The following is a 15,724-nucleotide window of genomic DNA, read 5'->3' on the forward strand; positions in this document are numbered from 1 at the left end:
ATCCGGCAGGCAGAATCTGGGTGTGTTGGGACCCATACAAGATAGAGATTGTGAAATTACAGGAATCAGACCAGTTCATACATTGCCAGGTGTTGTTTAAGCCGACTAATGAAGTTTTTCTTATTACGGTAGTGTATGCAAGAAATGCTAAGACTCTTAGGCTTAATTTATGGAAGGATATTAGCACTATCCAGACAACAGTTTCTGGTCCTTGGGCAGTTGTTGGTGATTTCAATAACATAAGTAAAAATTTGAAGAAAGGGTGGGAGGAAGTCCGATGCATCCGCTGAAAGTTATGGAGTTTGTAGAATGTATACAGAAAGCAGGTTTATCTGACTTGAGCTTTAATGGTTTCTTCTACACGTGGAACAACAAAGTGGTAGGAAACGGCAGGATTATGTCTAAGATTGATAGATGCTTGGTGAACAGCTTATGGAATGATACGTACCCTACATCGATGGTGGAATTCTTACCTCATGGTATCTCAGACCATTCTCCAGGTCTTCTTTTATGGTATGATTATGAAAGCAAAGCGCTACCATTTAGATTCAAGAGTTACTGGGTGGAGCATCAGGTGTTCCAGAACATGCTGGCTGAAGTATGGGCAACTCAGTTGTACTCCAATCCTATGTATATTCTGATGCAAAAACTCAAAATGTTGAAGGCCAGGATCAAACCATGGGCTAGAAATAATTTTGCCAATCTTCATTCTAGAGTTGAGTCGAGCAGGCAAAGGGAATTTCTATATGATGTGCAAAGACACAAGCTAAACCATGGGACAAGTTCTTAGGGCAAAATGAAAAAATTGCCCTAGAGAAATATAGCGAACTAGCTAGAATGGAAGTCTGGGATATTAAATCCAAACAGGATGAAACCCGGACAAGAGAGGGGAGATAAATGTACATCATATTTCTTCAAAACTCTTGAGGAAAAGAAGGCAAAAGAGTGGTATATGGTGTCTTGAGAATCTTAATGGAGGCACGGTTCTGAGGACAAGTGATGTAATTAAAGCCTTTGTTGAATATTATGGTGAGATTCTGGGAACTGAAGCAGGAGAGATAAGTGGAGAGGATTTCTTCAATTGCTTACAAGTCAAATCCTATCTATCACCTGCCATGCAAGCACATATGGAAATGGAGATATCGACTGTAGAAGTTAAGGAAGCTCTTTTTGGTATGAATGAGAATGCAGCTCCGGGTCCTAATGGGTTCACTCCGTATTTCTTCAGGAGTTGTTGGTCCACTGTTGGGCATGACTTCACTAATGCTATACTTAATGCTTTTAAATTCTTCAAATTTCCTAGAGGGGTTAATGCCACATTTATATGCCTCATTCCTAAGGTTAACAATCCCTCTAAGGTTGAAGATTTTCGTCCTATTGCGCTATGTAACACAGTGTATAAGTGCATTTCTAAAATCATAGCAAATAGAATAAAGATGGTCATCAATGATATTATTCATGCTAATTAGTCGGCTTTCATTCCTGACAGATCAATACAAGATAATATACTTTTGTCTCATGAACTTCTCAGAGGTTATGGCAGGAAGTATGGTAGCCCCAGATGTTCGATAAAGCTTGATATAAGGAAAACTTATGACACAGTGAGCTGGGAATCTATCTTAGCCATGATCAGAGTGTTTAAATTCCCTAAAGCTATGTATAAATGGATCGAGATGTGCATTTCTACTCCATCGTATTCCATTCTCATCAATGGCGCTCCTGAAGGTTTTATTGTAGGCAAAAAGGGCATTCACCAAGTTGATCCTTTATCACCGTATCTGTTTGTGATGATAATGGAAATTCTCAGTGGGCTTCTCATGCAGAGCATCAATAACAAAAGCATTACGTTCCATTCCAAATGCAGCAAGGTGAGATTGACACACTTAGCATTTGCTGATGATGTGTTAATGTTTTGTAAAGGCGACACGGTTTCAGTTCAAGCTATTAAAGACTGTCTACAAGGATTTGGAGAGGCAACTGGGCTAAGGATTAATAATCATAAGACTTCCTTGTTAGCGGGAGGTCTTAATCAGTGAGGATGCTAAAGCTTTAGCTTTGAGATTATGGGGATTGAATTGATTAGACCTCCGATTGAGTTATCTTGGGCTACCTCTCATTTCGCAAGACGGGAATAAGGGAATGTCAACCATTAATAGAGAAGGTTACTAGCAAGATTTCAATTGGAAATCAAAGTTGCTGTCTCATGCAGGAAGACTACAAGTCATAAACTCTGTCGTTAATGCTTTTCATACTTATTGGTCTAGAACCTTCATTTTACCTTCCACAGTTCTTGAACATGTGCAACAGATTTGTGCACAATTCTTGTGGACTGGATCTACAGTAAAGAAAGGGCATCATCAAGCGAGTTGGAGTACTGTTTGTCTTTCGAAAGAGGAGGGAGGACTGGGAGTAATGAATTTACAACGGTGGAATACTGGTGCCTTCTGTGGACTGATTTTTAAATTAGTTACGAGAGAAGATACGATATGGGTTGACTGGACATGGAAGCAGCATATCAAAGACAAATTCTTCTGGACCATGAGTATACCAAAAGACTGCTCATGGAATTGGAGAAATATTTTGGCGTCTCGAAAGGAGGCTAAAAGATTTATCAGATATGAAATAGCAAATGGGGCGGATTAACTCTATTATGGCACGACATATGGTGTGCTTTCGTTCTCCTTTGATTGAGGATCACGGAGGCGAGAGCAGGGGATTTTCAGCTGAATGCTACTGAGGGTGCTTATTTCAAATGGCAGATGGAATGAAGAAGTACACGGTATGCAAGATGCAGTTTTGAAGCAGGACATTTTGGAGGTGCAAATTAACTCTCATCTAGACAGTGATTTCATTGTATGGACTCCTCATCAGAGTGGTAGGTTCAATTCCAAGAGCGCATATGAAGCTTTGTCGAGGAAAAGGGAGAAGAAACCTTGGTACGGTTTGGTATGGGGAAGGTTGGTATTGCCGCGGCACTCATTTACAACATGGCAGCTATTCTCTAATAGTATGCCGACTCAAGACAGGTTAGTTAAAAAAAAAATTCTGCACCAATCTTCATGTTGTCTATGCGAAAGCAGCAGAGAATATTCAGCTCATCTTTTCTTTGAATGTACCTATTCAAGGGAACTATTTGATAGAGTAAAACAACTCCTTGGTATCTTTACTGATGTGAGCAATGCGAACAAAGAATGGGTCTCGATTATCCGAAGCTGTAAAAACTCAGATGTGGGAGAGATTTTGAAGGTATTCATTTGTGCTTCGGTGGATAGTATTTGGAAAGAACGCAATGCAAGAAGATTTCAGCACAATGCGAAACCAGTTGAGGTGGTATTTAATAAGCTGGTGCGTGATTTGAGAAACTATCTTCAAGTTACTAGACCGGAAATCAGTGACAGTGCATGTGGAAGACGTCTGTTTGTCAGACTAGGTATTACTACTCTTTTCAAACATCAGAGACATACAAACTGTTCATGGATTCCCCCCGCGGGTAATAGGTTGAAAGCTAACACAGATGATGCTTTAGATGATAATGGTCCAGGTCATGGAGGTGTCATTAGAAATAATGAAGGAAGGGTATTGGCTGCGTTCTGTGGAAGTGGAGGACTTGCGTCGGTTTATTCCAAGAACTAAAAGCGATAGAGGTATGTATAGAGATGTTTGGCGTAAGGCTTTTAGAAGTTGAAATTGAATCAGACTCCTTAAGAGCCATCAAAGCGATAAATAAAGAAGAGAAACCACCTTGGTACTGTCGAGATGTGATGGCAGCGATTGAAAGGAAGAAAGATGGATTCAGATTCATAACCTTTACTCATATGTTTCGTGAAGTGAATAGGGTAGCGGATTATTTTGCTAGTTTGCATGGAAATGGTGAATTTTCTCACGGTTCACTTTGCACATCCATTAGATTTTCCTGTGCGAGGAAATTGTAAAAAGAGGATGCGAAAGGGTAACATCTATGTAAGGAAAAGTTAATTTAATGCAGGTGGGGGTTTGCCTAACCCTAGCTTATTTGGAAAAAAAAAAAAAAAAAAGAAGAAGGAAGGAAATGGATATTCAAAAAGACAAGTCTGAGAAAATAGGGTCTTCATATTATGTAACTAGAGAAAACCTTGTTCTTTTGCTTCTACACTTTGTTTCCATCCTTAACCTTTTTATTTTTTATTTTTGACTCCTTTTATTCTATTTTTGGAGTTTTTATTTTATTTTATTTTCTTTGGATGGATTTTTTTTTTTTTTTTTTTTTGAAGCAACTAACTAATTTTTGTTTACACAAGTTTTTCTCTTCTCTTTTCTTCACTCATCCTATTTCTTATACTTATCTAGATAGGTAGGCTGATTTTATTTTTTTTTATTTTGTTTTATTGGGTAAAGGATTTGTGGTTTATGAAAAGGCTAATAAAAGGTTCAGTGGGCCGACCAGTAGATAATAAATTTCATATAGGTGTGAATTTCTGGCTATATCGATCCAAAGATGGCCTAAATTCTCGCTTAGGATATAGTGTGGTGATCAAGCAAGTGGATGTATGATTTCTCTACTCAGATTTGACTTCTCCCTTGTGTCATCACTCAGATATTTCACTCTTTATGAGGCTTTTAGGCTAGATGCTCACATGATATATATTAAGTACTCTAACCTAGGTCTCAGAAAAATACTACCAAGTACAATCAAAGATGCTCATGCAAGATGTTCGTGAAAAAATGCAATGACTATTACCTATGTATTAATCTATGTTTCAAAAATTAAATCCTAATTCAAGTACTACGTGAGATTTCTAGACTAATATCATCATGGAGAAGGGAACAATACTATTATCACTAAGTGCCTAGTATAAATAATATTTATAATTTATAATTTTTTTTATAAAGAAAAGTTCGTAATTTACATCCTAAAGTTGTCTATTATTTGCAAATGTTTCTATCCCACCCCCAAACAATCGAACGCTTTGTCCTCAAAGTGTAAAGAGATAAGGAAAGAATTTACCATAGAAACGTGGAAATAATTGGCGACTGCAATATGAAATATTGTAAAGATGATATGATAACATGAAGCACAATTAAACTGTTACGTACTAACTAACACAAACTCTATTGGAGTAAACATGACAGACAAAGGGTGGCAAAAAGATTTAAAATGAAATACCAAAATACGCCACCCCCAAACAAAATTGGAAAACTCTTTTTAAGTTTGAAAATGTTTGTTTGGTCTATACTCCAGAAATGTGGTATGTTACAAAAAATTATATGGGTCTTTTTAAGTCAGATTCCCTAGACTTAATGTGATATATATGTATTAGCATGCAGTTTACCATACATCAATAATCTAAATAATTGTGGATCTTTCTATAAATAGTTAACACGAAATGCACCACCAAATATAATCAAGCACCAAGACTTTCTACGACGCAACTTAGTGGAATGAGAGCGAGATCTGATGGACCTAGAACCTAATTAAGCGTGTACTCTCTTCTTTTTTGAACGAAAAGGTGTCCAAGTGAGTGATAGTGAAAAAAAGAATGGTTGTGGAAAATACTTGGAATGTGGATAAGTGTTAGAAGAAAAGGGTGGAAAGAATGATTGGATTCTATGAGGGATTGGCTCAGGTGGATGGTGGTTGGGTGGTGCTCTAGGTAGTTTTTGAGAGGGTGGATCATCACAGGCTCTTAGAAACTCATAGAATTCCTCATCTAGCTTGGTCTCATCTACATAATTATTGTATTCATCTGCATCTTTGAAAAAGTCATCAATCTCGTCCAAGGAGTCAAAATTATGATCTTTGTCTTCTTCCATAAGAGGGGTATCTACTAGTGTGGGGACGAAAGCGACGACCACACTAATGTGAGATACACAACTCTCAATGGACTTCACTTCTCCTTCTACAGACAAACCTAGTTGTCCCTGCTTGAGTCTAACATGTTAACCTCCTCAGAAATATTTCCAAAAGAAAGAGTCATTGAGCCATCCCGGTAGTTCATTTGGGAATTGGCGGTTGCCAAGAAAAGACGCCCTAAGATGATGGGAATAGAATCATGAGCAGTTTCTGTGTCGAGAATAACGAAGTCAATTGGGTAGTAAAAATCCTGAACTTTAACGAGAATGTTTTCAACTACGCCTTTGAGATACTTAATAGAATGATCGGCTAACTGCAAAGTCATTTTGGTTGGTTGAAGTTTTGTTAGACCTAGTTGTTTATATAAATAAAAAGGGAGTAAGTTAACATTCGCCCCTAGGTGATAAACTGAATAATGATAGTTTACCTACGAAATGAGCGATGAAACTCAAAACGTAAGTAAACTAAAACTAGATTATGTGCCTATATTTTATCAAAGATTTCTACTCTCAATCCTATGAGATATAGTGGAGTAGAGTGATTCGTTCCACTCCTAGTCCTTCCATCTTTGTGTTCTCTACCTATAAGTATTCTTAACTCTAAAGTCTAATGAGAGATTTACGAAGTGGCAACTAGACTACGATGCAACTACCCACAAGATGCAACTAGTCGACTATTAGAACAACTATGGGAATGCTACGTTGATTCTATGATAAGGAGTTAGAGGGGATTGATTCCACCTTAACTTCGACTTAATCCTACTAACGGCGAATCGTCATAATCCGAATTGAATCCCTGAGAAGAACAATATGGTTACTCCTAATCCCTAATTACACATGGCATTTCTACCAATTCATAACTAGTATGTGAACGATTAAACCCATTCTCATGGTGAACTAATCGTTTCTAGAGTGGAAAGGAAATTACGACGACTCTACGATAATCAGAATCAAGCTTTCATCAAGGCTTCTCAACCCCCTCAATGGAGGTTAGCCGAGAATCATCACGCTATCATTCCCAATGGAATTCAAACAAGGCATGATATAAAGATTGAAACTTTGCTTGTTTAAACCCAATTCAAAACTACTAATGCAATAATTGAATTAAACTAATAATGACAATTAATTGAATCTACGAATTTAAATTAAACAATTAATGTAAATTAAACTAACTTATGGAGAACACTATTTTATTAATCTAATGAATAATAAAACAATGATTCAATACTAAATTAATAATCTAACTAATCTAAGTCTAGCTATCTACGTAATAAGGGAATTTAGATCTACATAATTGTAAATGACAAGAATCGAAATTGACAAACTAGCTATTTTATTAATCAAACTAATTAAGAATAATGATTTAAAGACTTAATCTAAAACAAGAATTGAAAATGGAACTTAAACTTAATTACTTTACTGAAAACTAGATCTATAATTATCTATAGGTTTAGGTCTAACTAGCTACCATTAACAAAGAGTGAAGCTTTGGTTTTTATACATTCAGATCCAAAAAATCGTGCATGGGCTTGGAGCCATGTTTTGGGCCAGAGAATCAGGCCCAAAACCCAATTCTTTCAGTCCAAAAAGGCCTCTTCAGCTGCAGTTGTCTTCAACAAACTTTTCGTCCACTTTTTCTCTTCTGATTGGGTCAAGCCTTGGACCATTGGAAAGCTCTTTTCGAGCCGGTCGTTTTGACATAAGGTAGGCCCAATTCCGAGGTCTGAGTCCAAAGATACGGCCTTCAGAAGTTCTGCTGACTTTGTGTGCTGTTTCTGTCCGCGTCGACTTTTTAGCTTTTGACCGGGCTTTAGAAAGGCTTTGTCTTCTTCAATCTTGGCCTTTAATCACAGAACTCCTTAGCAACCGACCTTTGCTTCTTTATCTCGCTAAAGTGGCACATTTCTGCACATAATGGACTTTGAAGCCTGAAATGCATAAAAACACGTAATCAGTGTTAACTTTTAATTATTACTCACATAATTGGTCTAAAAGTATGATTGTTACAGGGGTTAAAACTACAGTTTTGGGCTCTTATCAAACCACCCCAAACAGCATTTTGCTTGTCCTCAAGCAAAGATGAGAAATTAGAATAAGTGACCAAAAATGGAGTTCTATCTACTCTCGTTTACTTGAGTGTGATTGCATTGACCATATCTGACAAGGCCTTAAACCACTAGGAATTCCCTAGTGGACGAGTTATAGCCTCTCGTGAGAGTTTTCCAGTGAAGGTACTCACAAACTTCACCTATACTACAACGACTAAGAAATAAAACTATTGTTTCAAGATTCATGCTCTAAATTAACTATACCTCTCACTAGCAATGCATATAGAGTAATCAAGTTGAAACCTAAGTTAATATATGCATAATAATCAATCATCTACAATAAACATATATACAATGAGTAATACTATGAAATGCCTAGCGGGTTAGTTTCTAAACTTCGGGATAAGCGTCCCTAAGTAGGTTCTCACAATAATAGTCAAGATACAACACTTTGATTTTTCCACTCAAGTTTAAGCTACTCCGATTGTGCGATGGGGCACACTTTACCTTACAATCTCAATGACAACAAAGGAAGCCGGAGTCGATCAAACATATCTGCCACTTACTATCACACTAACCTATTCCTAATTGAGCTAGAGGTCTTTATTAGGTGTTGCGGGGATTAGGAGATGGTTTAAGAAGGAAAGAAATGGATATTCAAAAAGGACAAGTCTAAGATAATAGAGTCTTCATATTATGTAACTTAGAGAAAACTTAACCTTGTTATTTTCTTTTGCTTCTATACTTTGTTTCCATCCTTAGCCATATTTTTTTTTTTTTTTTTTTCTTTGGCTTTTGACTCCCTTGTATTCTATTTTTGGAGTTTTTATTTTATTTCTATTTTTATTTTTCTTTTCTTTATTTTCTGAAGCAATTAACTAACTTTTGTATACACAGGTTTTCTCTTCTTCTTTCTTCCTCATTCTATTTTCAGACTTATCTAAATTGGGTAGGTTAAATTTTTTATTTTGTTTTGTTTTGTAACAGGGTAAAGGATTTGTGGTTATGAAAGGCTAAAGAAAGGCTCGAGGAGAGGGGCTTAATTAGAAAAATAATTTATAGGTTTGAATTTCTGGCTATATCGATCCAAAGAGGGCCTAAATTCTCGCTTAGGATATGGCATAGTGATCAAGCAAGTGGACGTGTGATTTCTCTATCCGGATTTTACTTCTCCCTTGTGTCATTTCTCAAATGTTTCGCTCATATAAGGCTTTAGGCTATATTCTCACAGGATTTGTAGAATAAGTACTCTAGCCTAGAGTTCAAAACTTCTTCGCTAACAATCATAGATACTCATGTAATATATTTATAGATAGATGCAAAGATTATTACCTACATATTAACCTAAGTTTCTAAAAATTATTCTAATGCAAAAGCTACGTGAGACTTCTAGATTATTAAGAGCATAGAGAAGGAAAACAATACCACTATTCCTAAGTGTATAGCATGAACTTATTTATTTATATTTTTGAATTTTTGAAATTTTAACTAGAAAGCAGATGCATATTATACATATCTATATCCTAATAGATGCCTTAATTACACGTGTTTCTATGCCCCCCCCCCAAACAAGAAGCATGCTTTGTCCTCAAAGTATTGTAAATAAAGAGGGTAGGGAAAATACCATTGAAGCGTGTGAAATTCGTGAAACATCTGCAAAACAAAGTTAGAACGCATACTAATATAGGAAATAAAACTGGAACTCTATATCACGAGTTCTACCCATTATGGGGTTAACAAGAATGAAATTGCTTGGGACATAAGCAGACACTAACTAGAATGAAAACTGACCTTATCTCCCGCATTACTCATCATCTTCCTCATCTTCTTCTTCCATAAAGAAGTGAGGTTCCTTCGCGTCCTGCCATGCCATGATAATTTGCCAGGCTTCCCGCCATTTATCATCTATTATTGCTAACCTATTAAGAGCCACTTGAACTGACGGGTGTAGGGTGCAACCTGATGAGGTTGTATCCTCCACCCTTGCCAAATCATTGCACGAAAGATTGAATAATACTATTGGTGGGTCGATGCGATTAATGGACCGTAATCCAATCCGTGAAATGTGTACAAAAAACAGGAAAGAAACATAGCATAATATAGGAAATTAGAACAGGCATAAAAAGGTACTTATGCCTTATGCTATGGGATCGAGCTAAACTAGACATCAAGGTTCGGGGAAGGTCATGACACATACGTCCCGTGGCTAAAGCAAGGAAGACGCTGCAAGTGGCATCATTAACAGAAGAAAAACGCCATTCCCCTAAAATGTTTAGCATGATCCAAAACATAACAGTTCCTATGTTCATGGACAGGCTACCAAAGGCGACGTTATAGTCCCCTTGGTCCTCGATACGGAAAATGCCTGCCCCATAGGACTCATGCAAAAACTCATAAGTGTAGACATACATATTATCTACCCAATAGCACCATGGGTCTTGTATTTCAAATGGGCATAACAAGTCCAAGAACAAATGCTAGCAAGAACACGGTAATTTCCATTGGTTCATTATCAATGTTGATGGAGAACACTTGTTCTCCATCCGGGTCTTTCAAAGAAAATGCAGTTATCGTAAAAATAAGATGCTAGTGTTGGAGAATAAAGTGCATCAGGTCTAACCATAAGCGGTTCCCAGCCTACATATGTGATCGCTTTGCGAAACCAAGCACCGTAAGTAGTGCTTTGGAACAAATCTTCGAAAGACTGTTCCGGTATCAATGTAGGAGATGTCATCTCAAAATTATGCTCTGAAATAGCTGCGAATGATCCGGGAACACCCCGCAGAAAAAACTGGAATTTTTCTTGTCCACGGAAGTCGTATGCCGAGCGCGCTTCTCTGCTTGAAGCGCTGGCGCTCAAGATTTTGGAATTCCAGTGTTTGAGCGCGGGTCGCGCTCACCTTTAAGCCGAAAAGTCGCGCTCGACAAAAAATCTGAAAAAAATTGCGAGCGAGTCAAAGCTCCTCTTGAAGCCTTGCCTTCGAGGTGCTTGAAACTTCGGAAAATAAGACGAAACGTGGGAATCGTGGGAGTGAAAGGTGAGTGATGGAGGTTAGGTGTAGTGTGAGTTGTGAGTGTAGAATGTATGAAGTTTATATAGGTTTTAAGTTACTAAAACGAATCGGGAAGTTGCCAAAAGGTTTTTACGGCAGTTTCCGGAAATAATAAAATCTCTAAACCCGAAAACGGAAACAACTCATTTTCTTGATTCTAAAACAAACCTAGTATTTTTTAGGTTGAATTTATGATAGAATCTACCTATTTAATCGAGATTTCATCCTACCATGATACTTATTCATAGATATGCCTAACGGCCATATTTTCACCTTGACTCCGCAATAAATTTTAAGACGAGGGTCATATAAAAATCATGCTGGAATAGATAACACCACCCCCCAAACAATTTGGGAAGGTGGGATCAATATTAAACAACCACGCATAATGAAAATAACCGCATTATATTAAAATTTTCATTCGAAGTATATTTCACTACAAAATTCAAATTACGAAAATAAAACTTACATTAAAATAAATGTCAATAATGAAACTACAAAATAAAAATAGAAACATCAAACGATACTATCCCTAACCACTCCAGTACTGGTAGCGGAAGGCACACAGTCCGGAGATGGCTCCTGAGCTCCCGATGGGCCAGCACCATTCGTCTTTCGGCGACGATGCTCGTGCCTCGATGGTGTGTCCTCAGAAGGAGAATCCCCGTGAGGTGGGAATCGTGCAAGCATGTTGTTGAATCGGGCGGCCGAGCTTCTAGCTCGGCCCTCATCTGTTCCCACCGCCGTCCTCTCTTTGGAGTGCGGATCTCGAAGTTATGATGGATAGTAGCCCGTCGAGTCCGGAGGTCTTCGCAGATAGTGTTGAGTGAACGCGATGCCACGATGAATTACGGCCATGCGTTACGATCCGACCAACACCTCTCCGGGGCATCCGCGATCAAAACAAGTCAAGTCCTCCTCATCCTCCTCGGCATTCTCATTTCCCCATCCTCCTCGGCATTCTCATTTCCACCATCCTCCTCGTCCTCTACCCTATCCTCAGGCAACCTCCAAACTCGTTGGACACACTCCTTATAGATCGCGAGGATTTCGTTAATAGGGTGATGTAAGACCTATCTCGGGCCTTTGAAACTGCTCTCAACTTCAGCATGATCTTGGTTATCAACACAGGGAGAGGTGCAACAGACTTCCCTACTCTCCTAATCATGCTAAGCAAAAACTCCAAGATACAGAACTCGTATTTCTGCTCCTGGAGTATCCATAAAATGCCGAGGCAGTTCAGACCGATGTCGCTGACCTTTTCCTTCCCTAGGACGTTCCGACCAATCCACTGAGCTGCAGCCAGCTGGTTGGTTCTGAGGGATGCCTGACGAACACAATGCGATCTCGCATTATAGTTCCCTTTGGTAACTGTCATGTTCATCAACGGCTCTACCCCATTATATTGGGACTCCTGTAACGTGACATCCAGATGGATTCTAGGCGGAATGCCTAGAATCTCAGCCAACAACCCAGTAGTTACCTCCTTCCTCCTCTTCGCCACCATAACAAAAATTCTAGTCCCCTCCACCTCCTTCGTGTTGTAAAACCGTCAGACTAAGTCTTCGTGGTAAAAGGCTTCAGTCGAGTACCACAAGCTATTTCAGTCTCTCGATCATTTCGTTCAGAAAAAGCGGTAGCGAAGTGGTTGCCAGTAAAAGCTTGCTCCGGCAAAATTCGACGTTGTTGAGCCATTTTAGTGTTTGGAATGTAGTGGGGGTTTAAATGGGATGTGGTGTTGGAATTTGAATCAACGGACTGAAACAAACTATGGTGGTGGCGCGGCAGTTCAAAATTTGAAATTTTCGGTGGTTTTTGGTTATTTAATTTGGTGGAGGTGGTGGTGGAAAGCTTTTAGATTAGATTTGAAGTAGATTTGAACTGTGGGCGTGGGTTAATTTGGTTTTCTTTTTATTTTTTTTTTTTTAGGTTTTTGGAGCTTTGGTGGGCGTTAATGGCGGTTTTGAGAAGATGAACGCGACTGTTGGGCAAAGGTAAGGGCGCGGGTGCGCTGTCGGTGGGCGCGGGTTGGGCCCAAGCCCAATTCGAAATTTTTGAATTTTTCGATTTTTCGCGAAACTTCAAATCAAAATTGCCGCTTCGTTACCGGTCCGATTTTTGTGAATGAGATATGGAAATGATCAGGAGAGAATTTCCAATCTAATGATCCATAAAACACTCTATTCCGACCGTGGATGACATATAAGATAGTGGAAAATGCCTCAAAGTGCGTGCATGACGTACGTTATGCGAACGTATGAACTCTAAATTCATGATTATGTCAACCCGGATCGAAATACAATTAAACAACCTAAGCAACTCTAATGGGACATAAAATATTCTAGGACGGAAACACGAACACCCCACCCCCAAACAAATTTTTTTACAACAAAGCTTAGAAAATTTGTTTTTTAGCAGTGGGTCTTTTAAAGTCAGATTCCCGAGACTTCCTAGATTACTATGTTTATCCTTTAATATATATATATATATATATATATATATATATATATATATATATATATATATATATATATAGAAATTTTTAAAATGAAAAACAATAAACAAAAAAGACATAATTCACCCCATAGAGAAACATGACTCAAAAATCCGAGAAAACATGCAAGAGTGGAAAACGTGAATTATGTTAAACGTGGACTTAGGATCCGGTACTTACAGCCACACACTCCATAGGGAGGGCCGGATTACCTTAATGGTGCACTCACCAATATCTGGAAATGAGAGGAATGCGCCAAACACAACAAATTGAGGCATTTATATTCAGATACTCGAGACTTTATCTAACATATGTATGAACATGCAGTTTATCATATATCAACAACCGAAATAGTTGTGGATCATTCCATAAATAAATATCACAGAAAACATATCCAAACACAATCAAGCACCAAGATTTCCTATGACGCAACCTAGTGAAATGAAAACGAAGTCGGATAACCCTATAACGTAACCTAGCATGCACCTTCTTTTTTATTTTTGAACGAGAGGGTGTTCTAGTGAATAAGTGTGGAAAAGTGAATGGTTGTGGAGAATATGGTGGATATGGATAAGTTGTAGAAGGAAAGCATGTAAATAATGAGGATGTGGGTTTAGCACAAAACTCATTCATGGTGTAGGTAGGGACTGTTTCAAGTCTGAAAATAAAGGTGTCAAATGCTTGGTTCTTCTGAAGTATTTGTTTACTAGGTAGATTTAAAAAATTATGAATCACAGAAGAAACAAAAGGATCGAGTGCAAACTCGAGATTCCTTTGAAAGGGTGGAAGGAGGGGAGTCGAGGTGGATGTTGTGCAAAGTAGTTCTTGATAGGGTGAATCATCACCTGCTCTAAGAAACTCATCGAATTCCTCATCTAGATTGGTTATATCCACGTTATTATAATAGTCCTCTATATCTTTGAGAAAGTCATCTATCTCATCCTCATCCATAATATGTGTATCGACTAGTGTAGGGATGAAAATGTTGGAGTCTAAACTTCCAAAGGAAAGAAATTTGGGCATATGATTATCAGGGAACGTGTTGTTGAAATAATCTCGAGCAAAGCTCTCGATCATGCTAACCTCTCCATCCATAGTCGAATCGGGTAAATGTGTCTTTGTTTTAAAAACATTTACTTCAACAGCAAGATGGCCAAAAGACATGGACATTGAACCATCGCGACAATTAATGAGCGCATTGGCAGTTGCCAGGAAAGGACGCCCTAAGATGATCGGGACAGAGTCGTTAGCGACTTCTGTATCGAGGATGACAAAATCGGCCGGATAATAAAAATCCTGAACTTTTACCAGCACATTTTCGACCACACCCTTAGGATACTTAATAGACCGATCAGCTAATTGCAATGTCATTTTAGTGGGTTGCATCTTGTCTAGACCTATTTGTTTATACAAATAAAATGGGAGTAAGTTAACACTAGCCCCCAAGTCTAATAATGCGGTCGTCGTATAAGAATCTCCTAAGGTGCATTGTACAGTAGGACGACCAGGGTCCTTGTACTTAACAATTCCATTATGTTCAGATAGAGTTGGGAATTGTTCTATTAAAAAGGCGTCTTTTGGTATATTTGTCTTACGCCTAGTAGTACACAACTCCTTAAGAAACTTAGCATGGTGTGGTAGCTTTTTAATAGCTTCGAGGAAGGGAAGGTTTATAGTTAGATTCTTGAAAACATCCCTAATCTCCTCATAATTTGTATCCCTAGTTAACATGGCTAATTTTTGTGGAAACGGTGGTTTCTGTCTATATTTAGCAATGGTATCACCTGGATGTTTAACCATGGCTTTCTGTTTCTTATGTTGTGTTGTAACTGATACCTCTACAGTGGTAGGCTCTTCAGTTTCTATTTCAGTATCTAGTAAAATAGCAGGTGTAGGGGCTACTGGTGGGGTAACTATAGGCATAGTTACTTTGTTATCAACCACTCTGCCAGAACGGAGAGTGGTGATGGCATTTAGCTCACCTACATTTTCATATTCATTACTAGTATTATTGATTACCTCAAAGGCTGTGTTTGTTATTTTAGGATTAGGTATTGCGTGACCTGGCAACACACCTTTGGGTTGGGCTTTATCTTGAGCCAACTGTTGGGTTAAATTATTAACATATTGTAGAAGCTGTTGGTTAGATTGAGCCATGGTTTGGAAAAGTTTTTGGCTTACTTGTATGAAGGTGTCAAGACGATCCGATTGTGTGGGTGTAGTAGTCACGGGTGGTGTGACTGGAACTATTTCACGTGAATTATTTATGGGTGGATTTTGATAATTATTATTTACCGGAA

Source organism: Coptis chinensis, chromosome 8 (genome assembly GCF_015680905.1).
Source record: "Coptis chinensis isolate HL-2020 chromosome 8, ASM1568090v1, whole genome shotgun sequence".
NCBI classification, from domain to species: Eukaryota; Viridiplantae; Streptophyta; class Magnoliopsida; order Ranunculales; family Ranunculaceae; genus Coptis; species Coptis chinensis.